Source organism: Furipterus horrens, unplaced genomic scaffold (genome assembly GCF_987537825.1).
Source record: "Furipterus horrens unplaced genomic scaffold, mFurHor1.1.pri manual_scaffold_7, whole genome shotgun sequence".
NCBI classification, from domain to species: Eukaryota; Metazoa; Chordata; class Mammalia; order Chiroptera; family Furipteridae; genus Furipterus; species Furipterus horrens.
In genome coordinates, this window is record NW_028327177.1 from 83,303,369 (window position 1) to 83,320,656 (window position 17,288).

Consider the following 17,288-nt stretch of genomic DNA (forward strand, 5'->3'; position numbering starts at 1 on the left):
AACTTTACACAGTCTACTTAGAGTTAATATTGTATCATTCCACATAAAATGTTAGGTAAAAATAATGTAATATTTATTGCCCTATCCTCATCACTTATACTATAATTGTTGTATGAATTACATATACACACATTAGAACCTCCATTCTAAATTTTAATTTTTTTATTTAAACAAATATATGCATTTTGAAGACAGTGTAAAGGAAAAATAATATTTTAAAGAAATTAATAGATAAAGATCATCTTCAGTGTTCTTCATTCCTTCTTGGAGAGCTAAGTTACCATGTAATATTTCTTTCAGTCTGAAGAACTTCTTTTGGCATTTCTTGTAGTGTAGGTCTGATGACATTAAATTCTCTATTTTATTTATTTGAAATGTCATTACATCACCATTAATCTTGGAGAATATTTCGGCTGAATCTAGAATTCTAGATTTTTTTAACTTTTTAGCACTTTAAAGATGTTGTCCTATGTCCTCTGTTGTTTCTGATGAGAAGTCAGCAACAAGTTAAATTATTCCCCTGTAGGTAATGCATTGTCTTTCTTTGGCTGCTTTCAGATTTTCTACTTATTTTTAGTTTTCAGAAATTTGACTATGGTATGCATAGGTATGGTTTTCTTTGTCTTTATGCAGCTTTTGGCTTGCTAACATTTCTGAATCTGTAAATGTCTTATACCAAATTTGAGAAAACATATTTCTTTAAAAATGCTTGTCCTATTCCTTCTTCTCCTTCAGGTACTCAAATTATACGTATGTTAAATAATTTTATATTGTCTCATATATCCCTGAAGCTTTGTTTTCAAATTTTTCTCAGTCATTGTTTTTTTCTTTTCTCTATCCTGAACAAGTCCTTTTTAAAAAATCCTCACATGAGGACATGTTTATGGATTATAAAGAGAGAAGGGAAGCAGAGAAAGCGAGGGAGAGAAATATTGATTGCTTGCCTCTTGTACACACCTTGACTAGGGATCAAACCTGCAAATTAGGTATGTGACCTGATGGAAAATCAAAGCTGCAGCCTTTTGGTTAATGGAACAACACTCCAACCAGCTGAGCCACACTGGCCAGGGCTAGCTTGAGCAAGTTCATTTGGTATTTCTTCTGTCATCTCTAATATGCTACTAAGCCCTAACAGTAAATTTTATTTTGAATATTATATTCTTCTTGAGGTATTGTAATTGAAATTGTAAAATATTTAAAGTGCACAGCATGATGATTTGATATACATATACATTTTGAAAGAAATCTCCTCCACAGAGCTTATTAACATATTTATCACCTCATATATTCACTTTTTTGGTGAAAACATTTAATTTCTATTCTCTTATCAAATTTCAATTACACACACAATACAGTATTATCAACTAGGTCACCATGTTGTGCATTAAATCCTCAGACCTGTTTATCTTACAATGGAAAGTTTGTGGCCTTTTACCAACCTCTCCCTATGTCCCTCACCCCCAGTGCCTAGCACTCACTTTACTCTCTCTTTCTGTGTATTCGACTTTTTTTTTCCCTTTAGATTCCACATATAAGAGATACCATGCAGTATTTGTCCTGTTTGGCTTATTTCACTTGGCACAATGCTGTCTACGTTTATCCATATTTTTCTTTTCTAACAGTAAATAATATTCCATTATAAATAAATATGTATATAAACATACACGTATATCACACTTGTTTGATCTATTAATACATTGACAGACACTTAGATTAGTTCCCTATGTTAGCTATTACAAATGATGTTGCAATGAACATGGTGTTACAGATCTCTCTTCAAGATAATGGTTTTGTTTTCTTTGTATGTATACTTAGAAGTGGGTTGATGAATTATATGGTAGTTCTATCTTTAATTTCTTGAGAAAATTCCAGACTCTTTTTCTTAGTGGCTGTATCAGTTTACATTCCCAACAAGTGTGTACAAGGGTTCCTCTTTCTCCACATCCTTGCCAGTATTTGGTATCTCTTGTTTTCTTCATCATAGCCAATCTAACAGGTGTGAGATGATATCTCACCTTTAATTTTCATTTTCCTGATAATTAATGAGGTTGAAAATCTTTTAACATTCCTGTTGGCCATCTGTATGTCTCCTTTGTAAAAACATCTATTCAGGTCATTTGTCCATTTTTTAATCAAAAGTTTTTTATGGCATTGTATGTTTTATTTGTATATTTTGAGTATTAACTTCTCATCAGATACGTTGTTTGGAAATATTTTCTCTCATTCCATAGGTTGCCTTTTCATTTTGTTAATGGTTTTCTTTGCTGAGCAGAAGCTTTTCAGTTTGATGTAGTTTTACTTGTTTATTTATTTTTTGCTGCCTTTGCTTTTGGTATCAAATCCAAGAAAAAAATTATTGCCAAAGCCAATGTCGAGAATCTTACTCCTTATGTTTTCTAATAAGAATTTAGTTTCAGATATTATGTTCAAGTCTTTAATCCATTTTGAATTTATTTTTGTGTATGCCAGTTTTATTCTTTTGCCTATGCCAATCCAGTTTTCCTAACACCATTTATTGAAAAGACAATCCTGGTCCTGGTCAGGTAGTTCGGTTGGTTAGTGTCATCCTAATATGCCAAGGTTGCAGGGTCAGGGCACATACAAGAATCAACCAATAAATGCATAAATAAGTGGAACAACAAACTGATGTTTCTCTCTCTAACTTCCTTCTTCTCTAAAATCAATAAATAAAAAAATTAAAAATATTTATAAAAAAGAAAAGACAATTCTTTCACCATGGTATATTCTTGGCTCCTTTGCTGTAAATTAATTGACCATATATGCATAGATTTATTTCTGTCTCTCTATAGATTTTTTTCCTCTTGATTGTAAACATTGTGAATTATTATCTGAGAGATTGTGCTTTCTGTTATGTCCTTCTGAAGAGTTTTGAATTTTTTTTTCCTAAAGTAGTGTTTAGCTTGACTGAACTCTATTTGTAATGTTTGTCTCCTCTGCAGTAGATTGCCAGTGAAATCCTACTGAACTCTTCGGTAGCCTCACTTGGGCTTCTTGGAGTATGCCTCACCTGTGTAGAGTTCAGGGATCAGAGATTTGGGAAAAATTTATACATAGAAATTGGTGTTCTCCCTCTCTGAATCTCTTTTCAAAATTTTCTTTATCATCTTCCATCACCTTTAGTTGTTCTGAACTTTGTCCTGTGGTTCTTCGAGCCAATAAGACTACAGATATTTTATTTGAATTTTAACCTCCCAGAAAAGCACAGAGTATAGCTTGCCATCAAGCTAAAAGATGTGAAAGATCAGGAATTCACCCAGTATCATTCCTTTCTTCCAAGTGGTGATTCTCTGTCAATATATCCCTGCTCTTTGTCATTCTCGAGTGCTTCCAGATTTTTTATTTTTATGTTTATATTTATGGATGAAGGTTTGTCTGTGAGGAGCTACTTGGTCATTACTAGAATTAGAATCTTTTTATTTACTCTTGATACCTTTTTATCTTCTTCTATGTATTCACTTATCACTGTGTTGAGAATCTATATATAATATACTCAAATTTTCCCCTTGTTGTAGTACATTCTTTAATTTTATTTCTCTAACCACCACTGTACCCCATGGAATAACTGCTAAATTCCCAACATCCCAATGAAATATTGTTATGTTCACCAACTGAAACTTAGAAGTGAATATTCAGTGACCCGTCCCGCAGGTCGAGCAATGAGGACCCTAGAGGGGGAGTGAGGATAAAGAAGGGACAAGAGACACAAGGAGAGGAGACAAGAGAGTGCTCTGATCAAGTCTCATTTATTCTTAGTCAAAACAGTATTCTTATAGCTCAGGAGAAGAGGAATTTTTCATTTGGTGGGAACACAGCTGCAGCTTGGGCGTTATCTGGTAGATATGAGTTAAACTGCAGGACAACAATCCCAGGAACAGAAAGAGGGTCGTTGCCCTAGTAAGGAGTAAACAACTATTATGGGATGGGGAGGCCATGCCAAGCAGAACTTTAGGATGCCAGTTAGTAAGACTTCAGCTGAGGAACTTTTTAGTTCCCCACAGGTCCCCCTTTTTATTTTATGTAAGCTGAGAGCCTCGCGGGGACTGCGCCTGTCTTAGGTCAGGAGATCGCCACACGGACCCAGCCTTACCTTACCTGTCATTGGTTATCTAAGGCAGCTTCTTTTTGGCCAGTTACCTGTCTTAGGCGGTGGCTGGCAAGGCATGTGGTCTCCAGTTGCCCATCATTGACTGTCCAGTCCAGCTCACCGAGGCATTAGTTACGTGTATGAGCATCATGGTAAGTTGCAGTCTCAGCGTGTTCTAATTTATGATAATGGACCTGTATTGGCTGCATTTTTATGGCATCTATTTGTTGCTTGATAAAGGCCATCACCTTATTGAAAATGAAAGGTCCTAAGGATAGCAGCAGGAGTAGCCCTAAGAGAGGTCCTAAAAGTGGGAGGAGATAGGGAAGGGCACCAGTAAGTCCGCTCCACAGGGGATTTTCGAAGAGTTCTCTTCTTTTCACTAGGTCTTCCTGCAGCTTCTTTATTTTGTCTCGGACGATGCCCGATTTGTTGGCATAGAAGCAGCAATGTTCCTGCAAAACCAAGCATATTCCTCCCTGTTCTGCTGTTAGCAGGTCTAGTCCCCTCCTATTTTGGAGAACTACTTCAGCTAGGGAGTCTAATTGATCTTGGACGTCATTAATGGTGCTGGACAAAGCTTGAACATCATCGATTAGCTGATTAGAGAGCTTTGTGTAGAAGTGAACTGCAATTCCTAACCCTGTTGTCCCTGTAGCTAATGCTCCTGAAACGCCTAACCCTACTAGTAGGGGGATGAATGATACTGCTGTTTTGTGGCGTCCTGCGATGTAGTCTAAACTGGGAATGGGAACAAGGTCATCTCCGGAAATTATATCTATGTCTGGCAATAAGGTAGCTAGGACGCATATTCCTGTCCAATTGTTGGGCAAGGATGAAAATGCCAAGTTTCCCCCACAAATAAATACCTGCCCTTTGCCTGGGCAGAGAGAGCTGCTATATAGTTCACTACGCTACTACAGTTAGCAAATTCAACAAATCCAACATGAATGTCAAAGCTATTATTCTGAGACTTACCTTGGAGGCAGAGGGAAGCAGGAAAATACATGGGCTGCACTCTAAAGGGCAAGCTGGGGCTACAATTTTGATGAGACTCATTAAAGGAGGCGATATTAGCAGGAATGGCTAAGGGCATAGGCATGCCTAAAGTCATACATAGCCAGCATTCTTCAGCTAGTTGGGGATTGGAGATGTTAAGGGCTCGGTGGGTGGCCATCAAGATGTCAGTGGTTTGGGTATCTAAATCTATTCCCCGTGGTTTAGGTAATGCCAGAGGGTGGTAATTGATTTTTGGATACAGGTTTGTTATGAGATGTTCTATTTGTTTTTGTACTGAGATTTCTCTTATTCTATCTTGTGGACCACCACTATCAGAAACATGTATAGGGGTCTTCTTATGCCAGCATACTGGCTTTCCAACAGTGCCTTGGCAAGAGGCCTGTAGATACTTAGTAGACCCAATTGGTGAAGGGTTGGACCCCCAGTCTCCTCGGCTAATAGCATTTTGCACTTTTTGCAGTATGGCAGTAAAATAAGTGACATTAGATGAGATACATTCCTGTACTGACTCATAACAAGTAGAACGCATTTGATTATAGAAGGTGGTGCATTCCTTGGGACATGCTCCTGGTTTGCCATTGGTAGTGAGTATGATGGGAGGCTTATTTACACAATGCCACCTCGGTTTAGAAACCCCTGTATCAGTTACATCATATTCGAGGTAGGCATTTTTGGAGCCACAATCTACGGTTTTGGTATAGCAACTGGGTGTGGCATAATTGGTGGCAGTACCTCCCCCGCAGCTGCAGTAATGAGTCTATGGACAAAATCTGCAAAAGGCTCATCTGGTCCTTGTTTAATGTTAGTGAGAGAGGAGCTCATATCACCCTTAGTGGGGAGCCTCCTCCATGCTCTTGTACCTGCTGACTGAATTTGAGCAAAAAGTCCTGGATCATATTGCATTTGATTGTCACTAATTGCATAGTTGCCTTCTCCAATTAACATATCAAAATTCTACCCATTATTTGCTTGTATTGGCCCTTGGCTGGTTTGGCTCAGTGGATTGAGCGTCGGCCTGCGAGCTAAGTGTCGCTGGTTCGATCTTCCAGTCAGGGCACATCAGAGAAGGAAAACTCTGACTCCAAAAAACCTCCGCTGCCTTGCGGCATACCTCTTCAGGGGAAAGGCTAAGGGAGTAAACCCCGACAGAAAATCCGGAGCCGGAGTCCCTAAGGCGGTTTGACGTTGTAGTCAACACCGGCAACTCCTGCGGCGCACCTGAAGCCAAGCTGTATTGACTCCGTCTTTCCCTTGGACCCTTCAGCTGCGAAGAGAGGGGGGGTCTGCTGCATGGGCAACAGCAGACCCTCCATATCACCCTGCCCAGGCTCTGTAGCTTCAGCGTCATCGCATGATGTCGATTCAACACGGGAGGAGACAGATACCGTGTCACTCCCGAGTCGGACTGCACAACCATTCTCGGCGGTGCAGATAGACTCTTAAGAAGCTACACCATCGTCTCTCGAGACGGACGGCTGCTGCCGATTTGCTTGTATATTGCGCCTAGCAGTATCCTTACAGATTTCTACATATTCTGATTTCCAGAGGAGATAGTCTCCTCCAGCTAGGGTCGCTCGAGCCAATGTTTGCCAATCACTTGGAGTGAGCCATTGATCTGTGACCGATTCTAAGATGGCCATAGTGTAAGGAGCTGTGGCTCCGTATTGAGCTACTGCTGTTTTCAATTCTTTTATGACTTTGAAATCAAATCCAGCGTGGTGTCGCCAGGCCTGTCCCTGGGCATCTACTGTTTCTGATACCGGAAATGCTTCCATTTCTTCTAAGCCTAGTATTGGGGTATTTTGGGGTATTTGGGGGGCTGCCCCTCTGACTGGGGGCCTCTGGCTTGGAGGGCCCTCCAGAGAAGGCTCAATTTCTTTTTTCTGCTTTCCTATTTTTAGCCCCTCTAATTGTCTTATTAATTCCTGATGTTCCTTCTCTAATTTTATTTGCTCTTTTAAATGTTCAATTTTACCCCTCAGTTCTTTTCGAGGATCAAGGACAGGGTACGCAGAGGGGGGAGCGGAGGGTGAGGTATAGGGCAGTGGCCTTGTTCCCAGAGGTGGACAGCCAAGGTTATTGTATCTGGCTGCCTCTTCCACCAAGCTATCCCAATCAACCTCTTCCTCGTCAGAATTATTTGCAGTATATTCTGATAGGTCTGGATATAACTTCTTTTTTGATTTTACTGACACTTATTTAGGTTCCGCAGCTCCCCCTTCAGTAGTCTGACCCTTTGACAGCTTACTCTTCGGACTGTTCTGTTTTCCCTTCAGTTTGACTACCTCGTCCTCACCGTCACTCTCAAGAGATATTAAATCATCCTCCTCTTGGCTGTCATTTCCCTTATTTTTTCTACTTTCCTCCTTATGATCTGTCTCTAAGATATTTTGACCTTTTTCTACTACATTAGCTACTACAGGATCACTATGCCTTTGAGATAGGAGTTCATCTATTAGATTCCAATAACAGAAGGCAGTTATAGGAACCTTCTCTGGACCAAATGTATCATAAAAGTCTTTTAAAGCATCTCCTACTCTTTTCCACCGTCGTGGATCAATGTTCCCCTCGGCAGGGAACCAGGGACATAAGTCTTTGATGTAATCAAAATATTTCAACAATTGTTTTACTTTAACTTTAACTCCTCGTGGCTTGAGAGCCTGTCCTAGCTGTTCAACAAAGAGCTCATGTTGGCTCACTTCTTGACCCATGATCGCCGTTCACTTACCGAGGTGAGGTCAACGCAACAGGTTCCCGTGTAGCCTTTTCCTCTTTTCTACTTGGCCGGCTCCTCGAAGGGCGTCCTTCACTGAGTCCCCTGCCCCCCCCATTCTCAAGCCCCACGTTGGGCGCCACTTGACCCGTCCCGCAGGTCGAGCAATGAGGACCCTAGAGGGGGAGTGAGGATAAAGAAGGGACAAGAGACACAAGGAGAGGAGACAAGACAGTGCTCTGATCAAGTCTCATTTATTCTTAGTCAAAACAGTATTCTTATAGCTCAGGAGAAGAGGAATTTTTCATTCGGTGGGAATGCAGCTGCAGCTTGGGCATTATCTGGTAGATATGAGTTAAACTGCAGAACAACAATCCCAGGAACAGAAAGAGGGTCATTGCCCTAGTAAGGAGTAAACAACTATTATGGGATGGGGAGGCCATGCCAAGCAGAACTTTAGGATGCCAGTTAGTAAGACTTCAGCTGAGGAACTTTTTAGTTCCCCACAATTCAGATAGGTATTTGTTCCGATAATGTATTAAGTGTATGTGTGATCTTGCTTTGTTGGTTAGCTGGAGGGTATAACCACCTCATCTACTTCTCATAGAAATAAATATCTCTCTATATCATGCAGTCAGGTTCCCCAAATCATTGTCAGAGTAGTATGAAATACACATGAAGATAATGCTAATCTTTATTTGGGTTTCATCTCTACAATTTGTAAGCTGTGTGACTGTGATCAAGTGCTCCTCGGTTTATTCACCTGCATAAGAAAAAACACTTAATGGTTTTTAGCACTTAGATACTATTATAAAATGTTAGCTGTGTGTATATTTGTAGCTTGATTACACTGATGAATTTGGCATAGTGAGGATAACTAAATTATTATCTGAGTTCAGACTCTGTCATACACTGGACTCTTTGATTGTTGGTTTATCAGAAGAGATTTGGTGTTATATCACGGTATATTTAGGATGTGATATGATGATATATTATTACAAAAAGGAAAATAAATTCATTCCTCCCTTGGAAGTGACTTAATTTAATCTTTCATTGGGGACCAAAAGGAAGCAATCTATAGGCTCTCTGATACCTCCTCTCACGCTGGTGCATGCCAAAGCAGTGGATGAAGATGTTCAGTATGTTTTATTTGGGTTGTAGAGCACAAAGTAACTCTGGGAAGCTGGAGAAGACACTGGTCTTGGAAGTCTAAGTCACAAATTGGGCCTCTCTGGAAGTTACTGATGGCTGTTGGTGTTATTACAAAAAGCAGAAACTTAGAATTACCCTCTGTGCTTTCCCACCTCATGATTAATATTTTCATAAAGTATTTAAGTAATAAATAAAATAATTAAATTTGGGCAGTATGTAGTGTTAATTAGATATATTTCACATTGACTCTTTTAAAAGTAAGCAGTTATAATAGGTTGCATGTCTACTAAACAACAATATAGATTTTTATTGATCGATCGGCAGCCGTCCGTCTCGAGAGACGATGGTGTAGCTTCTTAAGAGTCTATCTGCGGACTTCCGGCCAAGATGGAGGCTTAGACGGACATGCTAGGTCTCCCTCTACAACCAGAGAGGAATACAACTACTTCAAAACAAAGGATAACTAGAAATTCCAGAAAATAAAGCTACACGGAAGCCCAACATATGAAGTTATAAACCAGCGGTGCCATTTGGGCAGGTAAGAGTTAAAGAAGGCAAAGCTGGAGGGAGATCCAAGATGGCGGAGGTGTAAGTGGAAGCTACACTAACCTCCTCCCAGGACCAGTCTGGATTTACAACTTAATTTTGGAGAAATCATCTGGAATAACCAACGGAACACTAGCTGGAAAGAAGTCTTATAACCACGGAGAGACAGAAAAGGCCGCTACATCACAACGTGACCGGTAGGGAGTGCGGAGACGCGGAAGGGCTGGCTGGGCTCACACGGGTGGCTGCTGAAGGGACTGAGAAACAGCTCAGCAGCCGGGGATTCCCCCTGAGAAGGGCAGGGTCTAAATCCCCAGCTGGGCTTCCCAGCCTACAGCGACAGAGTGGAAAGTAAAATAGTATCAGCTGTGAAAAGCGAAAAGCCACAGGCTTTCTTGCTAGCCGGAGAGAAACAGCAGGAGAAAAAGAGCTCTTAAGTGGATCACATACGAAAATATTTTGGCCACCACTTACCCTGGGCTCAAGCAGAGGGAAGGCAGAGAGGACTGGAGACACTTGGGGAGAATTTGGCACGGTGGCTTTGAGGGGAGAACTGGAGGAGCAGCTGACTGGGTCCCAGTGCTGACTCATCCCCAGTACTGCGGGTAGACCATTCCCCTCCAAGTGGCGTCAGCCTGAGGGGAAGCAAAAGCCCTGCCTACAGGAATTAAGCTGCCACACCCACAGTTCTTAAGCCTGACAGCTAATCACAGATTGAATAGATTAACAATCAAAGAAGACAGACAACAGCAGTAGATCCCTGGAAGTCTCCAACAGGCTGCCTAGGGCCAGACTGGTACATGATCTGACGCCACCAGAGGCAGATCCAGGAAGTGCAGATCATTCCAAGAAGCACCAACAAACAATAGGAGTCAAAAAAATGGGGAGACAGAGAAACAACCTCCCATCAAAAGGAAAGGTAGAATCCCCAGAAAGAGTGCTAAATGAAATAGAGGGGAGCGAACTATCAGATATGGAATTCAAAACATGGATTATGGAGAAGCTGAATGAGCTCAGCGGAAACTTCAAAGAACTCCAGAAAAACTACAAGGAACTCACAGAAAATTACGTGAGCATGAAAAAGGACATAGAAGCTATCAATAAGAGCCAGGAGGAAATGAAAAATACGATCTCTGAATTGAAGAACACAGTAGAAGGAATTAAAAGCAGGCTAGAGGAAGCAGAAGATCGGATCAGCGAGCTGGAGGACAACCTACACAAAAACTCCCAGACAATGCAACAAAATGAAAAAAGACTGAACAAGACTGAAGAGGTTCTAAGACAGCTGCAGGACAACATGAAACGTAATAATATCCGTATCATAGGAATTCCAGAAGGAGAAGAAGAAGAGCAAGGGATAGAAAACCTCTTTGAAAAACTAATGACAGAAAACTTTCCTAACATGACGAGAGAAAGAGTCACGCAAGTCCAGGAAGCACAGAGGGTCCCAATGAAGATGAACCCCAACAGGCCCACCTCAAGACACATCATAATTAAAATGGCAACATTCAAAGACAAAGAGAGGATCCTAAAAGCAGCAAGAGAAAAACAACTAATAACATACAAGGGTACTCCAATAAGGCTATCATCAGATTTCTCAGCAGAAACACTACAAGCCAGAAGGGAATGGCAAAAAGTATTCCAAGCAATGAAAAACAAAGGCCTACAACCTAGAATACTATACCCAGCAAAGCTCTCATTCAAAATGGAGGGTGAAATAAGGAGCTTCCAAGACAAAAGAAGGCTAAAAGAATACATCTCCACCAAACCAGCAATGCAAGAGATGCTAAAAGGTCTGCTCTAAGAAGATAAAGAAACAGAGAGAGACAGAGAAGAACACGAGTACAAAGGGGAAAAATGACAATGAATAAGTACTTATCGGTAATAACCTTAAATGTAAATGGATTAAATGCTCCAATTAAAAGACATAGGGTAGCTGAATGGATTAGAAAGAATGACCCACATATATGCTGTCTACAAGAGACCCACCTTAGAACAAAAGATCTACACAGACTGAAAGTAAAGGGATGGAAAAATGTATTCCAAGCAAATGGACATGAAAAAAAAGCCGGGGTAGCAATACTTATATCAGACAAAACAGATTTCACAGCAAAGTCCATAAAAAGAGACAAAGAAGGGCATTTCATAATACTTAAGGGAAAAATCCATCAAGAAGATATAACCCTTATAAATATATATGCACCAAACTTAGGAGCACCCAAATATGTAAGGAAACTTTTGAAAGACTCCAAGAAAGATATAGACAACAACACACTCATAGTAGGGGACTTTAACACCCCATTGTCAACAATGGACAGATCTTCGAAGCAAAGAAACACCAAAGATATGGAGGCACTGAACAACACTCTAGATCAAATGGACTTAGTCGATATATATAGAAGTTTTCACCCCAAAGAAGCAAAATATACATACTTCTCAAGTGCACATGGAACATTTTCAAAGATAGACCACATGGTAGGACACAAAACAAGCCTTAACAAATTCAAGAAAATTGAAATTATATCAAGCATCTTCTCAGATCACAATGGCTTAAAATTGGAAATCAACCTCAAGGAAAAAACTCAAAAACATTCAAACTCATGGAGAATGAATAACATGCTATTAAATAATGAATGGGTTAACAATGACATCAAGGAAGAAATCAAAAAGTTTCTGGAAACTAATGATAATGAACACACAACAACCCAAAACCTATGGGATACAGCGAAAGCAGTCCTAAGAGGAAAGTTCATAGCAATACAGGCCTACCTAAAAAAGCTAGAGGAATATCTAATAAAAAATTTAACCCTACAGCTACAAGATCTAGAGGAAGAACAACAAGCAAAGCCCAGATCAAGTAGAAGGAAGGAAATCATCAAGATCAGAGCAGAATTAAATGACATAGAGTCTAAACTAACAATTCAAAAGATCAACAAAAGTAGGAGCTGGTTCTTTGAAAAAATAAACAAAATTGACAAGCCTTTAAGCAGGCTCATCAAGAAAAAAAGAGAGAGGACCCAAATAAATAAAATCAGAAATGAAAGAGGAGAAATCACAACTGATACCACAGAAATACAAAGGATTATAAGAAATTATTATGAACAACTGTATGGCAAGAAATTTGACAACCTAGAGGAAATGGACAGATTCCTGGAAACCTATAGTCTTCCCAAACTGAATCAAGAAGAAGCAGAAAGTCTGAATAGACCAATAACAGCTAGTGAAATTGAAGCAGTAATCAAAAAACTCCCAGCACACAAAAGCCCTGGACCGGATGGCTTCACAAGTGAATTCTACAAAACATTTAGGAAAGAACTAACTCCTATCCTTCTCAGACTATTCCAAAAGATACAAGAAGAGGGAAGACTGCCAAACTCATTCTATGAAGCCAGTATAACCCTAATTCCAAAACCAGGTCAAGACACAACAAAGAAAGAAAACTACAGGCCAATATCGCTGATGAACATAGATGCTAAAATCCTCAACAAAATATTGGCAAACCGGATCCAGCAACACATTAGAAAGATCATACACCACGATCAAGTAGGATTCATCCCAGGGATGCAAGGATGGTTTAACATTCATAAATCAATAAACGTAATACACCACATAAACAAAATGAAAGACAAAAACGACATGATAATATCAATAGATGCAGAAAAAGCATTTGATAAAGTACAACACCCATTTATGATAAAAACTCTCAGCAAAATGGGAATAGAGGGAGCATACCTCAACATAATAAAGGCCATATATGAGAAACCTGAAGCCAACATCATACTCAATGGGCAAAAACTGAGAGCATTCCCCCTGAGATCAGGAACAAGACAAGGATGTCCGCTCTCCCCACTCCTATTCAACATAGTCTTGGAAGTTCTAGCCACCGCAATCAGACAAGAAAGAGAAATAAAAGGCATCCAAATTGGAAAAGAGGAAGTAAAACTGTCATTATTTGCAGATGACATGATAGTGTACATAGAAAACCCTATAGACTCCACAAAAAAACTACTCGGCCTAATAAGTGAATTCGGCAAAATAGCAGGATACAAAGTCAATATTAAGAAATCAAAGGCATTTTTATACACCAACAATAAAAACTCAGAGATAGAAACTGAAAGAAAAATTCAATTTACCATAGCAACAAGAAAAATAAAATACCTAGGAATAAACTTAACCAAGGAGGTAAAAGACCTGTACTCAGAAAACTACATAACATTGAAGAAAGAAATTAAAGAAGATACAAATAAATGGAAGCATATACCATGCTCATGGATGGGAAGAATCAACATCATTAAAATGTCCATACTACCCAAAGCAATTTATAGATTCAATGCAATCCCTATTAAAATACCAGCAACATATTTCACAGACCTAGAACAAATACTTCAAAAATTTATATGGAACCAAAAAAGAGCCTGAATAGCCACAGCAATTTTGAGGAAGAAGAACACAGTAAGAGGAATCACAATACCTGATATCAAACTATACTACAAGGCCACGGTAATCAAAACAGTCTGGTACTGGCATAAAAACAGACATATAGATCAATGGAACAGAATAGAGAGCCCAGAAATAAACCCAGGTTCATATGGTCAACTAATATTTGACAAAGGGGGAAAGAACATCAAATGGAGTGAAAAGAGCCTCTTCAACAAATGGTGTTGGGAGAACTGGACAGGGACATGCAAAAAAATGAAACTAGACCACCAACTTACACCATACACCAGAATAAACTCAAAATGGATCAAAGACTTAAATGTAAGCCGTGATACCATAAAAGTCCTAGAGGAAAAAATAGGCAGGAAAATTTCAGATATCCCACGTAGCAACATTTTCACTGATATATCTCCTAAGGCAAGGGAAATAAAGGAAAGAATAAACAAATGGGACTACATCAAACTAAAAAGTTTCTGCTCAGCTAAAGAAAACATCAGCAAGATGAAAAGGAAACCAACCATATGGGAAAATATATTCGCCAATGACATCTCAGACAAGGGATTGATCTCCAAAATATATAAAGAACTCATACGACTCAACATCAAGAAGACAGACAACCCAATTAAAAAATGGGCAAAGGACCTGAACAAACACTTCTCCAAAGAAGACATACAGAGGGCCCATAGACATATGAAAATATGCTCAACATCACTAGCCATCAGAGAGATGCAAATAAAAACCACAATGAGATACCACCTCACACCAGTCAGAATGGCCATAATCAACAAATCAACAAACAACTTGTGCTGGAGAGGATGCGGAGAAACGGGAACCCTGGTGCATTGCTGGTGGGAATGCAGACTGGTGCAGCCACTATGGAAAACAGTTTGGAATTTCCTCAAAAAACTAAAAATGGAACTGCCTTTTGAACCAGCAATTCCATTACTGGGATTATATCCGAAAAATCCTGAAACACCAATTCAAAAGAACCTATGCACTCCAATGTTCATAGCAGCACTATTTACAATAGCCAAGTGCTGGAAACAACCTAAATGCCCATCTGTAGATGAGTGGATCAAAAAACTGTGGTACATTTACACAATGGAGTTCTATGTAGCAGAAAGAAAGAAGGAACTTCTACCATTTGCAACAACATGGATGGAACTAGAGAGAATTATGCTTAGCGAAATAAGCCAGGCAACGAAAGAAAAATACGTTATGCTGTCACCTATTACAGGAAACTAATGAACAACACAAACAAATGAGCAAAATTGAACCAGAGGTATGTAAACAAGGAGTAGACTAACAGTAACAAGGGGGGAGGGGGGAGGGAGAAAAGGGGGTAAGAAGGGGAAGTGTAAAATCAAAGAACATGTATAAATGACCCACAGACATGGGCAACTGAGTGGGGACTGAATGTGGGGGAAGGGAGGGGCAGGATACAGGGAAGCAAGAGGGGAAAAAAAAAAAAAAGAGAGACAACTGTAATGGAAAAAAAAACAAAAAAATTTTTTTTAGTGGGGGAAAATGAAAATATGAAGAATGGAAATACCAGTTCAGTGAATATTAGGACAAAGATTTTCCTTCACGTTGTATATTTTTCTCCCTATTTGATCTCTCCAGAGTTTGGCATTCTAAACAAGTAAGTAATGACTTAAGTTTCTTTGCATAGACCTAATAAGACCAGTTGTTAATAGAGGTTCCTTTTTCTGAACAAGCCTTTGACTGGAATGTCAAGCCCAAAGGAGACATGCTTGGGCTCATGTTGTTACCAAAAAGCCCTAAGGAACTGGGAATGACTTTCAAAGGTAATAAAAGCCCGCGAAATAAAAGGCCTGCTGCCATGGTTGGTTGTGCGGTCCACAGCAATCTCTCCAGGGAAGGAACGAAGGTTGTTTTCCTGAAAGATGGCTAGAAGGGACCTTAAGGCACAATGGAAAACCAGAAAGACTTGGAAAGGACAGGTGTGTACAGGCAAGGCTGAATGCCAGGTATGTGGCCCAGCTTCTGTGCACTGAAGAGCAGACTGAGGGCCACCCTAAATGTTCCTTGGGTAAGTTCCAGCAAAACAGAACTAAAGATCATAAGTGATCATTTGCTGCTCTTGTTATGCTTATGCAAATGAACAGGATAAATTAAAAATGGACTTAATGTAGTCCCTTTAAAGACAAGGAGAGTAATCTTAGGGAGAAAAATCATTATTCAAGGAAAATCACAATGATCAGTGGCAGACTGTAAAGTAGGGCAGCTAACCGTCTTAAAAGTTTCTTCTCATTTAAAAAATGGTTTCACTTGAAAATTAAACCATATCTGTGATATCACCAAAGAGATTCAAGTTGCAGGCAAGTAGAATGTCAAGTGCCTTGCAACTGTATGTCTTCCCAATAAGACAGTCTTACAGATTTAGAGACTTTTTTGTTGGTTATGTTACATAAATTAACATGTGTTTTCTGTTTTCAAAGGGCATAAGCCTATGACCGCATTACCTGAGTGATTGTCTGTATGCATAAGCCTCACTTAATCCTCTCTGCAGCGCTGCCTCCGGAGACTCAACAGTTTGGCTGAACTAAATGGCTGAGTTGGTGAAGAATGGGGTGGTCTGTGGGCTTCACTTTAAAACTGAATTCTCTTTTCTATCCTAATGGCTTGGACAGAAAGGGCCCAGAGGTCTGAGAGGGGGGAAACATAAACTATTTCCCTCAGCCCAAACTAAATAAAGTGGGCAAAAGGGTTTTGGACAGGAGAGATGTGCCTAGCACACCTTCCTCCAAAGAAGCCCTTTTTTTTTTTTTTTTTTTTTTTTTCTCCTAATGTGGAACATTGAAAAATTAATCCCTGCCTTTTGCCACCTAGTAGTTATGGATTGAATGATGCTTTTTAACCCTTTTTGCCAAATCTGTTGCCCCCAGAACACAACAAGGATGCCAGCCTGCTAAACCAAGCACGCCGTTGTCCGGAGACAGCCAACTGACCTGGAGTCTGCATGATCCTTCCCCATGTGGGAAGGCCACCCTCCCCTCCACACCCCCACTTTTATTAGGGATTTCTGGACCCAAAGGTAGGTAGGACGACGACCATGTCCAGCTTGAAGCAGCTAGAGGAGCTTGAGACCTTCGCCCATTGTCCTTTACAAGATTACAAAGGGTCTTAATATCTGAGAGGGAGGGATAGTTATTTTTTACGAACCATGGGTATGGACTTGGGGGGGGATGCTGGGGGAGGGAGATACTGGGTGGAGGGGAGTAAAGGGGAAAAAATTGGAACTACTGTAACAGCATAATCAATAAAATATATTTAAAAAAAAAAAAAAAAAAA